Raw genomic sequence first — 15,900 nt, 5'->3', positions numbered from 1 at the left:
ATTTTGTTATATTTTAGATGAATTATTATATTAGACATTGTCCATTAGTAGTTGAACATTTATTCAATGTTATGTGGATGATAAATTATGTATATTTATTAAGATACAAAAAAGAACATATCAAATCAGTTTGTGGTTTGTCATGAATAACTATTAAACAAACAATTATTCAAGGTAAATAGTGAATTGACAAACTTATGTAGATTCAATGTCAATGTTTTAGGTTTAAAGTTTAGATGTTAGGGTTTAGGGTTTAGGGCTTAGATTTAGGCTTTATGGTACAACAACAACAATCTATATGTTCAGTGTTCATGTAGATACCAATAGAATATGTGGGTAATAGTAGCACATGATTAGAAATCCTAAATATTGAGAAACACATTACCCAAACCATATACATAGACATTGAATCTACGAAAAATCTAAATCTTTAAGTCTAACACACTAAAACTAGAAACAACATGTGAAAACCTAACCATCTCTATATTAATAAAAGAGAAGTACAAAATTACTTCTGGGTCGGGTCACTAAAAACAATTACCCGAAAATAAGACAATCGGATATGGTGAGAATAACCTGAAGCAAAGTAAATGGGTCATCGAGTTTTTAAACCCAAATATATATATATATATATATATATATATATATATAACTCATAAATATAAATAAATGTAAACGTCTATAGCTTCCCCCAAAAATAAAACCTTCTTCCACGTTATTTCCAATCCAGACTTCATTGTGATTCTCCAAAATTACCAATATCGATCACAAATATTCTCTTTATCATATGAAACCAAACTTCTGCGTGAATCACTGAAACTATTTAGGAAAATCGAACAATCACAAAGATATCAATCTCAAACAAATATGTTGACTACCAAAATGATCATAAATTTAAGCAGCGTAATTTGAGTCACATAATTGATTTCCAAATCAAAATACTCATTAAAAATACTATCCTAAACTAACAAACCCCATATATTTCAGAATTAAAAGAGGATATCTCTAAAACTAACCTATAGAGTGATCGATCTATCGTCCTATAAATATATGCCAGTCATCTAAGCTGAATTTGTCATAACTTTTACAATTTCTATGCTTCATTTTCTTATTATTCTTTACAAATGACGGCCATTCTTCCAATCACAGACTTTGCATCAATCAAGCCTTTCAAGACTGGCTAGAGGGTTCAAGTCAAAATTGTTTAATCTTGGAAACTGTACACTACTTACTCTGGTGAGACCATTGCAATATTCATTTTATATGATTTCAGTTTATATATTACAATGAAGTTTGAAACTGATTATCAATGTGGTCTTATATGTGTTTAGGGAACTCTTATTCATGTGATGGTTAAAAAACAACAACTTACAAAGTGTAACGCTCCGACCACCACTTCTAAGTAGTCTCATGTCCAATCCCAGTCCATAGGCCCACTTTCCTTAATGGGCATCACATCCTCTCACAAGGACGTGAGCCTATTTATATCTGATGGTCGGTTTGTTACGTCTGGGAGGCTTTAAAGACTTGTTACCGTTCCTACAAATCACCACATGATCTTTTCCTATGTTTTATCCTCACTCACACAGTTCCGACAGTCACTTTATGAAAGGTCACCCATCGTAAGACTACTCCAGCTCAAGCACGCTTAACTCTGGAGTTCTCTCAGGACCCTTGACCGAAAAGATAAGTGCACTTTGGTGACATAGGTGGCCAAATCAATTATTTTAAACCTCTCTGCAAGTCTCTGAGACCGGGTTGTCACAATTCACCACCACTAACAGATCGCAACGTCTTCCTTGCGCACCAAGATCGTCACCTCCGACGGTGTGAGCCCACTTGACTCCACACACGTCTCGGTTCGGCTCTGATACCACTTTTAACGCTCCGACCGCCACTTCTAAGTTGGCACCATGTCAAATCCCAGTCCATGGGCCCACCTTCATTAATGGGCCTCACGTCCTCTCACTAGGCCCGTGAACCTATTCATATCCGACGGTCGGTTTGCTACGTCCGGGAGGCTTTAAAGGCTTGTTACCATCCCTAAAAATCATCACATGATCTTTCCCTGTGTTTTGACCTCACTCACACAGTTCCGACAGTCACTTCTCGGAAGGTCACCCATCCTAAGACTACTCCAGCTCAAACACGCTTAACTCTGGAGCTCTCTCAGGACCCTTGACCAAAAAGATAACTGCACTTTGGTGACATAGGTGGCCAAATCAATTTTTTTAAACATCTCCGCAAGTCTCTGAAACCGGGGGGTTACACTGAGGTCAAGAGAATGGTCGTACCTGGTCATTGAGAATTTTGCATTGACGAAGGCAATGGGAAAATTCAGGGTAACAAAACATGCATATTGCTCAACACTTCCTCAACTGTACCATGTGCGAATAAATACATGAAAATCCACTGACCCGCGACAAACCTTCTTTTGACAAAAAAAGAAGCAATGGCGTAAAACAATTATGCAAATCCACTGATACGCTTCACATGACAAGGTAACAAATATATTTGCTAATGATGTTCTATTCTTATTTTGTTATGAATAGAAAATCAATAAAGACATATTTGGTTACAATAATTTTTTTTTCAAATGTGATGTCTATTAACATTTGTTTATCAGGACATCTAAACTAAAGCATATGTTCTAATCAGGAATTTATAAAATTTCAATCAATATATGACCTTTCAAATTTTTATATTTTTGTCTCATAGGATTTTTAATTTTAATATTTGTTTTTTTGTGCAAAATATTTGGTTCAATCTTACATGCATTACCTTTGTTTCTCATCAGGAGATAACTCGAGACCTCCAAAAGTATTGATTCACTTGGAAGAATGACCCAGTATTCTTCTGAGCCGACGATAAGTAAATATGGATGTGAACCGACGAGCCCCGAATCCATATTCTCCTCAGTTGTCTTAAGAGTGATGGATTTTTAGAAAGTGATGGTTCTCAGATTTTTGTGTATTTCAGAAACTTGTGTAGAAAAAGATAATTAATAGGAATAGCTTACCTTTGCAAAAATATCAGTTCGATCAACGAATTATTGTTGTACTCTGTTCGCTTTGAATTCATGATATCTTTGATGATAGAGAAATTTACAGATCAAGAAAGTGAAATTATTTTTTTTATTGGTTGCTCACTTTCTCTTTCTATTTTTTTTATTGGCGAGAGAGAAATTAAAATATAATTTTTTTGGGCTTTGTGGTCTTGGAAAATTGCTAGAGTTGTTATTCATAGTTAATGGGTTCTTCCTTTCACTAGTCAAAAAAAGTTGTATAGTCACGAATAAATTTGTAGGAATAACAATAATTCCATAGGAAAATAAATTGCTACAAATTTGACACCAATAAAATTTGGTCGTCGCAATGTTCCCTATTCTAGCAAGTCGTCGCAAGTTGCTACAAATCTGATACAAAAATAAAAATAAAGCTAATTGCTACGAAATGTTTTAGTTATTTACAAGGATTTGTTACAAACAATTTCAAACATATTAGTGGAAACTATCTACGAAAGGTAACAAAGTTGTTGTAGATAAATGACTCACAAAAAGCAACAAGGAGTGTCGTCATTACTTTGATACTAATTGTGACGTCTTTATTTTATCATAGTATTGATAGTTAGTGTCAGATTTTCTGTGAGGATTATCCTCTATTAGCTACGAAATCTTGTATCAAAATAGCTTCAACTACATACAATTTGAGGCGACATAATTTATCTAAGAGTTGTAACTAAGATTTGGTAACAAATTAGCAACAGATTGTTTCGTAATGTTTGTAAGAAAGTGTAACAAATTGCTACGAAGTCGCTGGGTACAAGTAATATTGGAGCGTGATAGCTACACGAATTTGTAACGTTTCGATGAGTAAGTTTGTTACGGAAGTTGTTGCCTTGTGAGTCAAGGTTTAACGGCCACTGGGTTATCTGAAAAATCCACGGAAACCGAGAGTACAAAGCAGAGTTATATCCAAACTTCTGCAAGCAGTGTTATAATTCAAAAGCCTGCAAGCAGATAACACATATCTGATCACAGAGCAGAGTTTGGAGGCATATAACACGTAAAAGACTTATTGGATCAGAGTTTGAAATCAAAGTACAGAGCATAGTTTTAATCCAAAAGACTACAGATCAGAGTTTGAAACGAAAGTACATAGCATAGTTTGGAGTCAAAAGACAACTGAGTGATAGTTTTAAACGAAATAGTTTCTGGGAGTGGAGAAAGGTGATAGAACATGTTCATCAATTGAAGGCACTACCGACCAGCTCTTCATAGTCATCGTGGTGGATGTCATCAGCCATCTCCGGAGGTCCAGTCATAGCTGATGTCGGATTAGCAGCTCGGTTCTGCCTGTTGTTGGTTTGTATTGGAGTAGTCACAGACGCACCCGTACCATTAGTTGGTTGAACCAATGGGAAAGTGTACGAGGCACCTGCAGGCATATATTGCTTCATAAATTACACAACAGTGGCCATTTGCTCTTGAAGAGAAGTGAGTTGATGTTCAAGAGAGATTCTTTCCATTGCACCAGCGGAGCTTTCTCCACGCTCATGAATGTAGTTCTGACCCCCAAGTCCGAAGATCCTCCCATTCTGAGATGGTACTACCTATAAAAAAAGTATTTTCAATATCCAAACTTCATAAACACGAATATATGACAGTCAGTTGAACTATAATGAAACTAAATCAAGCAATCGTGAAGTATCAAATTATCAATAAAACCAGTTAAATTGTGTTTTGTTAATGAAATATGAACAATCGAATATATACAGTAAATTGAAAACAAACTTATATTAAGTACCAATATGATCCAAAGAAATACCAATAACAAACGGTTACCTTATAGAACAGCTCATCCTCCTCAAGCCGAGTCAATCTTGTGGAATCTAAACCTCCTGGTGAGGCAACATTTGAGGGTTGAGAGATTGCATCAATCTGTCTTTGAATCTCTTCTTCGATCGACCTCGCCTTATCATCCACATAAGTCCCATCAGATTTGCGGTGAGTCTCACTGATAATGCGAAGCATGGAAGGCTCAATCCCCTCCTGTTGGCGCTACAAAATAAACATACAAAGTTAAATCACATTACAACTTGAACTATATATTTTTCATCAAGCATAATAAACTAATGCTCAGAGAGTACTTACAATTAACTCTCGGAGCTTGTCGTAGGATCGTGAACCAGAGGTGTGAGCATGTGGACCAAAACCATCACGACAAGAAATTCGATTAGCTGAAGTTATCTTGCTCTTCTTCCTCGATGCGTCAGTTCCTCAATGCTCCTACATTGTCTCCCAGATCTCCCCACTTATCCACTCTGGGTTAGTACCCAAAACTTTAGCCTTCAAAATCATGTCTCTAAGGCGGCCACTAAGAACATGATACCAAAAATGATACACTTCTCTGCCAACTGCATCATCCCAGTAAAAACTTTGCTGTAAAAGAAGAGAAATTGTTATGTAGTTAACAAGTATCATGTTCTTAAAATCTTTATGTTAAAAAACAATCAGAAGAAATGACTTACTATGAAATCACCCCACCATTGCATGAGGCCCTCATTGTGAACCGAAGATATGTTATTACATGGTCCATCAAAGTGCCTACAGATGGAAGCAACGATGGCTCGCCGTGGAGGGTTATCAAGACCAAACCTGAAAGCAAAAACAAAATGAGTGTCTAGCTATAATCAAATGTTATATCTCCGTTATTTTTTAATAACCTGACGTCAGAGTGTTGGACCTGCATCATCAACTCTACACATATGGACATCTAGTATATACCCATTGTTTAATAACCTGAATTTTGAGTGTAATAACCTAAGTCAGAGTGTCAAGCCAACATCGTACCATATCACCAAAGCCATTTGTGTAAGACAAATAATTTAAACCGATGTGAATCTTTTTAAAGAAACATACCACATAGCTCCATTTTGTCTCTCCGGATGAAGAACTGGCATCAATCTCCTGGAGTCTTGTGCTAGCAAGGCATCAATGGTGAGTTGGGGATTGTTTATTCCCCTTCCCCCGTGTCCACCTCTGCCTTGTCCGTTAATTCTCCCTCCACCTCGTCCACCACGGCGACCACCAATTCCATAACCACAACCCCCACCTTTTCCACCCCCAAAGCCATAACAACGACCCCCATCTAATCCACCACCAAAGCCATAACCACGACCACCACCAGCGCCTTCACCATTTATGACACCACGTCCACCACCAAATACAGGACCAATGTCACCACCATTCCCTTCACCACGACCTACACCACGTCCACCATCAAAGTTGAGACCAAAGTCACCCCCGGCGCCTTCACCACGGCCACCACCACGACCATCAAGGAAGCCAGCACCATTACCTACACCATGAGCTTCACCACGAGCATCACCCCGACCACCACTACGACCATCACCCCGGCCACCACCACAACCGCCACGTGCACCACCAAACCCGCGACCTGGAGTAGCAAAGCCATTGGAACCTTGGGATCCATTTGGATTCATCTACCACGATACATCAGTAAGAAATAAGAAATTGACTAATATAAATCACAACTATATATTTACTTAAATGAGTGAACCAAATAAATGATCTTCCATATTAATATGAACTCATGAAAACCCCTAGCTAGTTTTGAGAAGGGAAAAAACCTAGTTAAAGATCTGAATATTGAAAACCATTGCTACACTACCTTAGCGTTGAAGAATATGGCGAGAGGGTAAACTTCTAAGATGGAGAGAGTTTGGTTAAAGGTTGATACAGTGGATCGGTGGTAGAACCGAGAGAGAGATACGGTAGGTTATGGAGACATGTAAAGTTGATGTGAAGAGAGGTACTAAAGGGGATCCCGGTGAATAAGTAAGAAGAGAGAAACCAAAGGTGAATGTTGATATGAGATTGACGGTGAGAAACCCAAATTGCAACAATCCTATGGAGAATGAGAAGAAGGAATTGTGAGGGAAAGCTAAAGAGTCACACTATATATTTTCTCCGAGATTTATCGGTATCAACCCATAAATATTTAAACAAATTTACTTTGTTACAAAGGTAATAATTACACATACCCACCTGGTGTAACTAAACTCTTGATTGACGTCTAACTGTATAGATGCAGGACAGATTTTATATTATATCAATTGTATAATCATAAAAAAAACCTTAATTAACTCCCACTTGCACATAATTTCTATCTTCACCAATTTTAGAGAATTGTAAAGTTGGGCTTTAAACAATTTTGTAACATAATCGGTTGGGCCTAATGGGATTATATCTTAAAGCCTGTAATGCGTAAATCCAAACTTGTGTTAATGGGTAAATTTCTTAGTCTTCTCCATACAATGTTTCTCTCGTTTCTCAGATCCAGAGTGACGACCTAGTCCTCTTTCACTTTTTCACCTTCTCCACTTCTAAGATGTGTTGTTCTTAGCCACCATATTCCCCTTAGTCGGCCAACCCATTTAACTCCAACACGTCGAAGTGTCCATCCCTTAAGCATAATTGTCTAATTTTGTAACTCTCAAGAGATGTTGGGTTTTAGATGATAAATTGAGTTCTGCAAGCTCTTCGTTGATCTATGCTTTCATGTTTAGGGTATATTAATTTATGTCAATTATCTGGTAAAGGGATGGTTAATTTATGTGTTTGTCTGCAATTGTATCGAGGTGTGTAGATAATCGGTTGGGAGTTTTCTTTTTTTTTGTACTGCTTGATTAAACGTATGTTTGTGTTGCTTGTCGGATTGTACTGCATCTCTCTTGATTAACTGTGACTTTGACTGAAATTTAATATACTTATCTTGCTCTTTAATCACCTTGTTCGCCGACGCATATACATGTTTAGGGATTAACTTTACTAATTTTTGAAACTCTATATGAATTGTGACTGTTGTTTTTGGTTGTTTTTTGCACAACCAGGTACTGAGCCAATAAAAGTGAAGATGAACCGCATTGTTGATAAAAGAGGTTTGGCCATTTACTCTATTCCTTAAGGGCAGTTGCTTCACATAATTTTTTTGCTGGTTTATACGTCTTTCTCTTCGGATTTGATTGTTCGATGTACACACTGCTATATATTATAATTGTCACAGTTGAATATAACTGCTACTTTTTTCCTCATTATGTAGATCCTTTTGAGGTGGTTAAGTTCAACAAAGAGACAAATGAAAATGTAAGTTGTCCGTAAAAAACTTTGTTTCACAAATAGGTTTTAAATTTTGTTCCTTTGTGCAGATGACATATATGGATCATAGCCTCTACATACTTTCTGGTAAGAATCCTTTCACTTAATACTTTCACTTAATCCTTTCACTAATTGTAAACGTTTACTTGCTGGTTTCCGAGCTATGTTTCTCAGATGCAATCAAGTGATGAAGAACTGGCATTCTCTCTGATGTGTAACTGTGAATCTACAACAATTACAGACTTACGAGCAAGAACCTCATAGGTAAAGCTACTACATTTGACCACCAACAACACCAGCGGTTTATTCAACTAATAACATATTCACTTTGTTATTTGGCAACCATTTGCTCAGGTTAAAGATATATATCAGTGGTATGTCGCTAATGCAGGTGAGGAAACACATTTTTTTAATGGTGTTGGCTCCCAAAAAAAATTGGAAATGTGTTTTGATCTAGGGAGATGACTAAACTTGTGTTCTTTCATGTTCATAAAGAATAAATGGTCTTCGGTGATGACAATCAGTTTGACGAAGACAACATTGCCAGGACTTCTATAGAAACTATGTGCAAGAAGGAGAATGCACAAACAAGCTATGAAGGCGAAGTCATTGCCTTAAGGAACAAAGTAAGATATCTAGAAACGGTTGTAGAAAATTTGCATCACCATATCCTTCAACTAGTTAGTAACAATGGCAAGAAAAGAGTGTAATGACATAAGTTTATAAGTATGGCGCATTTTCAGTACTTAGATTATTAATGACATTCTCCTCTTCGAAACTAATATATTTAGATTCGTCAGTCATCTTGACATCAGTATTGTGCTCTTCAAAATTGTCATTTATTGGATCTTCAGGAATATCTTCAAGATCACCTCCAAGAAAAACCATTGACCTTACATTAAGTACATTAACTGTTGGCAAAATTCTGTTATGACAATCAAACCAACTTGATTTGCGACCATGCTTTAACTGGAAATCATCTGTATCCTCCATACAATATGGACAAGATAATCTTCCATGAGTTGTCCACCCAGATAACATCCCCAATACCGGAAAATCACTAACCGTCCACATTAACACTGCTTTTAGATTGAAATTCTGCTTTACAGAAACATCGATAGCTTCATCGCCAACTGCCCAGAGGACCTGCAATTCTTCAATCAACGGTCGCAAGAATATGTCCAAACTTTGTTTTGGATGGTTTCGCCCTGGGACTAAAATGCTTAGATATAAATATTCTCTTTTCATGCACATATCTGTCGGGAGATTATATGGAGTACGAATAAAAGGCCACAGAGAATAATTAGCACCAGACGATCCAAATGGGTTAAACCCATCTGTACAAATTCCAAGATAAACATTCCTACTATTAGATGCAAACTCAAGGTAAAGGTCAACAAAATGCTTCCAGGCTTTACCATCAGAAGGATGTTCCATCATTCCATCATGACATGTATGTTCTGCATGCCAACGCATATGTGATGTTGTTCTCTCAGAAAGATACAGTCTTTTTAATCTATCTGATAATGGCATATAGAACATCCTCTTGTATAGAATACATTTTGTAGCAGAGGATCGTTTTCTAGAGGTTTTCTCTGGTTTGTACCTTGGATGCTCACAAAATTTGCATATGATTAAACTTTCATCAGGATCACCCCAATAAATCATGCAATTATTTTGATAGACATCAATCCTATGGTACAACATACTCAATGTACGCATCAACTTCTCTGTTTCATAATAGCTTTGGGAAGCAGCATTACCTTTTGGTAAAATCTTATGAATCAAGTGTCAAACATCACCGACACATGTTTCAGCTAGATTGTGGTTCGTCTTTATGTGCATCACATCAACAGCTAACGAGAATTTAGACAAACCTTCAACACAGTTATCATAAAGAGGTTCAATTGCAAAATTCAAACGGTTAAAAAAACTTGATGCCTCATCGTTAGAGACTTCCCAAGCATTATCAGGTACCATTGGTTCATGAAAGTGTTCACCACTTTCAATATTTATCCTATAAAAAAGAAATGTACTGGATTAAAGTTTATATGTTTATAATGTTATATATATAAGTTTATATTTTACATCTATATATTTGTAACTTTATATATAACATCTATATATATGACATATATATATATATATATATATCAAAATACTTTATGTCTTCTTTATTAACATAGTGTTTCAAAATATGATATTGTTTTACTAAGAGAATCACCTTGTTTGTGGCATCAACATTTCATCTATAGAGGCAAATTCTCCCATGTTTGCATTATAATGCCATTTCGGTTCTGGTTCCCCTTGGTATTGGTATTGACCCTTCAAGCTGTTCTAACTCGTCTTGCTTACTCGACCACCCCACCCGATCCTGTACTTGAATGCTTGCATCGAGTGCTTAGGTCGTGTGGTTCTTATTTATTTGCTTTCTTTTATTTATTCTAGGATTGTTAGATCAAACTCATTTATTGCTTGACTTGACTTGCTTGTTTCTGATCGCATCTTAGTTGATAGCATAACAACCATTTGGATTGATAACCCTTTGTACTACAACTGCATAGGGAATTGATACCCTGGGTGAAAATTCTGTTATCAATTGCTACGATCATTTTGTGGTTATGTTTGCTACACGTAAACCCAGCTAATTTATTACAATTTTTTTGTAGCGGTTAGTTACACCTTCGTTGGCTACAAATTAGAGACGAGTATTGTTGTGTTAAACTTTGCTATAACAATTTTCCCCACTAAATCTGTTACAAATTTCCAACAAAACTCGATTGTCTCTTGCTGTCACTATATATTTACGTTTAGTTACAATTTACCTAAACTCAATATTTGTCACTAATTGGTATCCAAATATGGCTATATTTCGTTACAAGTACATTCGTAATAATCTCTCGTGGCTATATAATCGAGTTTTACTAGTGTTGTGTTTGATTATTGAACCCACGACCATCAGTTATTTTCTTAACAGTAATTTCTTAAAATATTTTTTTTGTCTGTATTTAGTATATAGTAGTTATAATCAAATGACATTCAGATTTCAGATGAAAGAAAAAAATGTCATCAAAGGAAACCTTGTAATATTAATTGGGAATTATTACGTCAAATGATATTTAAATAGGTGTCTTGGGAAAAATAAAATTAACACAAAGGTTAAAAATGTGAAATTACTCATACTGATTTTGAGTATATCTGATTTAGTTCGACCTGTAACACAAATTATTATAAAATATTTCCAATTTTTATTAAAAAGCTAACCATAACTTAGAGATTTTTGTGTGGATTATTTCATATTTTAATAAAAATTAAATATTCAAACAAAGAATACATAAATCCCGTCTAAACTTTTACCCAATCTCTTATGGTAAATATTGTCGAAAGGTTAATTATTTTACAATAAATAATTTGCAACATGTCAAAACATCTACATGTACATGCTATTTTATGACATGTTATAGAATATTTTGTATATAGTTTGTAAATACAACATAACAATTATTTATAGGTATGAGTTTTACAAGAAAATTCAAAATTTCAAAGCATACATATATCAACATATATATATATACATGATTATTAATTTACAATATTATTTGGACCATATTTTACATGGGGATTTAAAAAAAAATATTATCTTATTATCTTATCAAATTTTGATTTTTTTACACTGGTCCGACTTGGGACCAGCAAAATTTATTAATTTATAGTGTTTATTAATTTATAGAGGTTTTACTGTATGCAATTTTCCAATGGGTCAGAGCATTTAGAAAAATTTAGCTCAATAGTATTATACTTTGTATTAATATTTTCACCGTTTTTCATTATTTATTATGTCAAAATTCATTCTCGTACAATTTATTTTTTTCCTTCTATTGTTTTATCCAAACTCATTGTAAAAATCTATAATTCACTGTAATTGACTACATTATAATAAAATTGAGAATTTAACATACTCCAATCTGTTATAGGCCGCATTTATTCGTGAATATTCCCCCGCGCTGTAGCAGGGGTCCGATCCTAGTGTATCTTAAAAAGTGAACATTAATGCACTAACTCCACATTCATATTACTATCCACATGTGTAACTTTTATTCATAAATTTTAATAGTATCTACTTGACCATGATTGTATGGATTTGATGATGTCGTTGTAATTTGTATCCACGACTATTAGTATCCACATGTAATAATATCCACATGACCATTTGTCACTTGTATCCATGAATTATAATAGCATCCACATCATGCATATACACATCTTTGATGTTCATATATTTTACCTTGTTTTCCCTTAGTTTATTCACAACTTTTGCATCTTTTGCTATCCACTTAGGCCATTATTGTGTAGCTTTAGGACTAATCATGCATTAGAGTATAGTTGCATTGCATTTGCATCTTTTCATGCATAAACAGGTGATTTTGGAGCTTAAGGAGCATGGAAGCAATGCTGAGGAGAAGTGAAGCAATCCTGAGGAGAAAACAAGAGAGTTAAGGCTGAAGAATCAAGGTCCAGAGTCCAACTCGACCGCACACTCGACTAGACACTCGACCGTGTGCTGAGAAGGACTCGACCGAGTGGAGAATGCACGAGAGAAGCCAGCTCGACCAGCCACTCGACCGAGCACTGGTCGAGTTGACCGATCCGTTGACTGCTTTGACTTTTTGTATTTTTAGGGCTTCCACCTCATCTCCTATATAAAGCCCTTGTACCTGCAGCCACCAAAGATCCAGCTTTTTAGAGAGTCTAAAACATAGTTTTTACCTTTTTTAGATTTATTCTTTTTGCACTTTCTTTTATTTTTAGATTTTGTACTTGTTTAAGAAAGAAAGACTAGATTCTTGTATTTTGTTGGTTTCATAACTTTCAAGATATTAAGATTTCGAGTTTTATTTCTTCATCAATATTGTAGATCTCTGTTTCATCTTTCTAATGATGCAAGTTTCAATATTTTCTGGGTTTTTGACTTATTTCACCATGTGTTCTTGTGAGTAGTTTGCTTAGGACCTTGAGGATGGGTTAGGCTGGGTTGACCTTGTGGTTTATTTGATTTGGTCAAGCTTGATTGTTGTAGATCTCTTCTAGGCTAGATGTTCTTAATGTTGATCCTATATCTGAGAAGGTAGGGTTTGATTTCAAGCATCTTAGCATCACACCAATGTTTAAGGAGCATAGATAAGGCTAGATCTAGAGCTTTCCATTAGGCTTGCTAAGAGATTAGAAGTCTTGTTTGGTTTGAGATGTATTGCTTAATGTCTGCTTGTGTAGATTCTTTACTTTGTAAGAACAAGTCTAGAAATGCATAGGTTTGATTGTTTCTTGCCATGAGAGTGGATTAAACATGTCTTAGAATAGTATGTCTAGAGATCAGCTCAAAGTTTGCTTGAGATTTGTTGACCAAGTTAGATAACCACAATGATTAGTTCAGCCCATGATTCCCTCCTCAAGGCCTTCTTTGTTTATTAATATCTTAGTCTAAATATCATTGCTTGCTTGTTGTTTGATTAGTTTTTGCATTGCTCTGTTTTTATTGTGTTGCTCTGTTTTCACGTTTAGTCTAGCTCGACCCTGTGCTCGACCTACACTCGGTCGAGTGCTGCTCGAGTTCATCCCCAGAACTTGTGTTTATGATTTGTGATTGTCTTGTTTCATTCCTGTTTCATTTCTATAGCATTCACTTAGTTTTCTGTTCATTACTTGTCTTGCATTAGTTCATTAGCATAGTGTCTATTTCTGTTCTAGTTTCATTATAGCTTTAATTTGTCTGTTCTGTTTGCATTTAGTATCTTGTTCTAGTTGTTTATACTTTCTGCATTTCATATCTCATTATAGGATTGTTAGTGACAAACAATCTTTACATTTGACTTGACTTAGACTCATATGCACATCTTGATTGTTCACAAACACTCAGATTGGATTGACACCTCTTATACTACAATTGCATAAGGGGAATTGAAACACCCTGACATCCATTCATTCATAACTCATCATTCCATACATCATTCATTCACCACCCACAGAAAAAGTCAGTTTCAATTTGGCGTCGTTGCCGATTTGAGTTTGTTTTGTGACATTTAGGATCATTATTAGTCTAAGATTAAGTTCGTTTAAACACTTGTGAAGTTACTGAACTCGAATCTTCTTTTGCTTGGCTGTTTTGAGTTTCAGGTACCCACTCGACCGAGCTGGGATCGAGCACTTGATCGAGCCAGAAGCCGGATCCAAATAGCCATTCCTTCCCAGTCGACTCGACCAACCACTCGAGCCTGCGCTCGACCGTGTACCTGTTCGAGTCTGTAATCGAGTTTGTTGATGCACACAAGGTCAAAAGGCAAAGACAGTCTTCAACAGCCTATTGACAACATCCACAGGCTACAAAAGGGTTTGAGACATAAGCAAGGAAGAGTAGTTCAACAACAAGAAGATCAAGACATCATGGAGCAACCAGCTATCCATGAGCAGAGACCAAGGCACATTGGTGCAGGAGATGCACCCAATACCCATAACCAAAGGGCTGGAATTGTGCCACCTTCAGTAGCAAACAATAACTTTGAGATCAAGAGTGGATTAATCTCCATGATACAGGCCAACAAATTTCATGGGTTGCCAATGGAGGATCCTCTAGATCACCTTGATGAGTTTGACAGAATATGTAGACTCACAAAAATCAATGGAGTGAGTGAAGATGAATTCAAATTAAGGCTCTTCCCATTCTCTCTTGGAGACAAAGCTCACCTTTGGGAGAAGACTCTTCCTACTGGAGCTATAACCACATGGGATGCATGCAAGAAAGCTTTTCTGGCCAAGTTCTTCTCCAATGCAAGGACTGCTAAATTGAGGAATGAAATTTCTAGGTTTGCCCAATGGAATAATGAGAGCTTTTGTGAAGCTTGGGAGAGGTTTAAAGGATTCCAGACTCAGTGTCCTCACCATGGCTTCAGCAATGAGTCACTCCTTAGCACCTTGTATAGAGGAGTACTTCCCAAGATAAGAATGCTTCTTGATACAGCTTCTAATGGAAACTTCCACAACAAGAATGTGGAAGAAGGATGGGAATTAGTTGAGAATCTTGCTCAATCTGATGGCAATTATAATGAGGATTATGATAGGACCATAAGGGGCTCCTCAACTGATCAAGAGGACAAGTATAAGAAGGATTTGAAGATGGTCAATGAGAAGCTTGACAAGATACTCCTAAGCCAGTCCAAGTCCATTCACTTCATTGGTGAAGAAGAAGCTCCAGTTCAAGAGGGGGAGCCTGAATTTGCTGAGTTGTGCTACATGCAAAACCAGGGAGGATTCAAAGGCTACAACCAAGGAGGTTTCAAAAACAACAATCTCTCTTATAGGAGCACCAATGTGGCCAATCCTCAAGACCAAGTCTATCCACCTCCTCAGCCTCAACAACAGCAACAGAACTACATCCCCAAGCAACAACATCAAGTGTTCCAGCCCTAATTGTGTCCCCCACCAGGGTTTTAGACTAACCAAGGCCAGGAACAAGACTTAAGGGCAATGATGCAACAGTTGTTGATTGGACAAACACAAGGCAAGATTGAGGAAGCCAAACAGTTTGCTGAATTGAATCAAAGGCTCACATCACAGTACAATGATCTAACCATGAAGTTTGAAGGTCTCAACTCCAGAGTGAAGTATATGGAGAGTAACATTGCCTCTACTTCAGCTCATAAACCCAACCAACTCCCTGGAAAAGCTGT

General features: G+C 36.4%; 1 non-coding gene across 1 annotated transcript; it reads right to left on the bottom strand.

Annotated features, from left to right (window-relative positions):
- Positions 1–15,013: 15,013 nt before the first annotated feature.
- Positions 15,014–15,120, bottom strand: LOC147925425 (small nucleolar RNA R71). Its single transcript, XR_015585530.1, has one exon. It is a non-coding gene; the product is annotated as a small nucleolar RNA R71 (small nucleolar RNA).
- Positions 15,121–15,900: the final 780 nt, after the last annotated feature.

Source organism: Camelina sativa, chromosome 16 (assembly GCF_030686135.1).
Source record: "Camelina sativa cultivar CO46 ecotype springtype chromosome 16, ASM3068613v1".
Classification (NCBI taxonomy): Eukaryota; Viridiplantae; Streptophyta; class Magnoliopsida; order Brassicales; family Brassicaceae; genus Camelina; species Camelina sativa.
The sequence above is the reverse complement of the archived record's forward strand: the minus strand, read 5'-3'. Positions and strand labels throughout refer to the sequence as shown.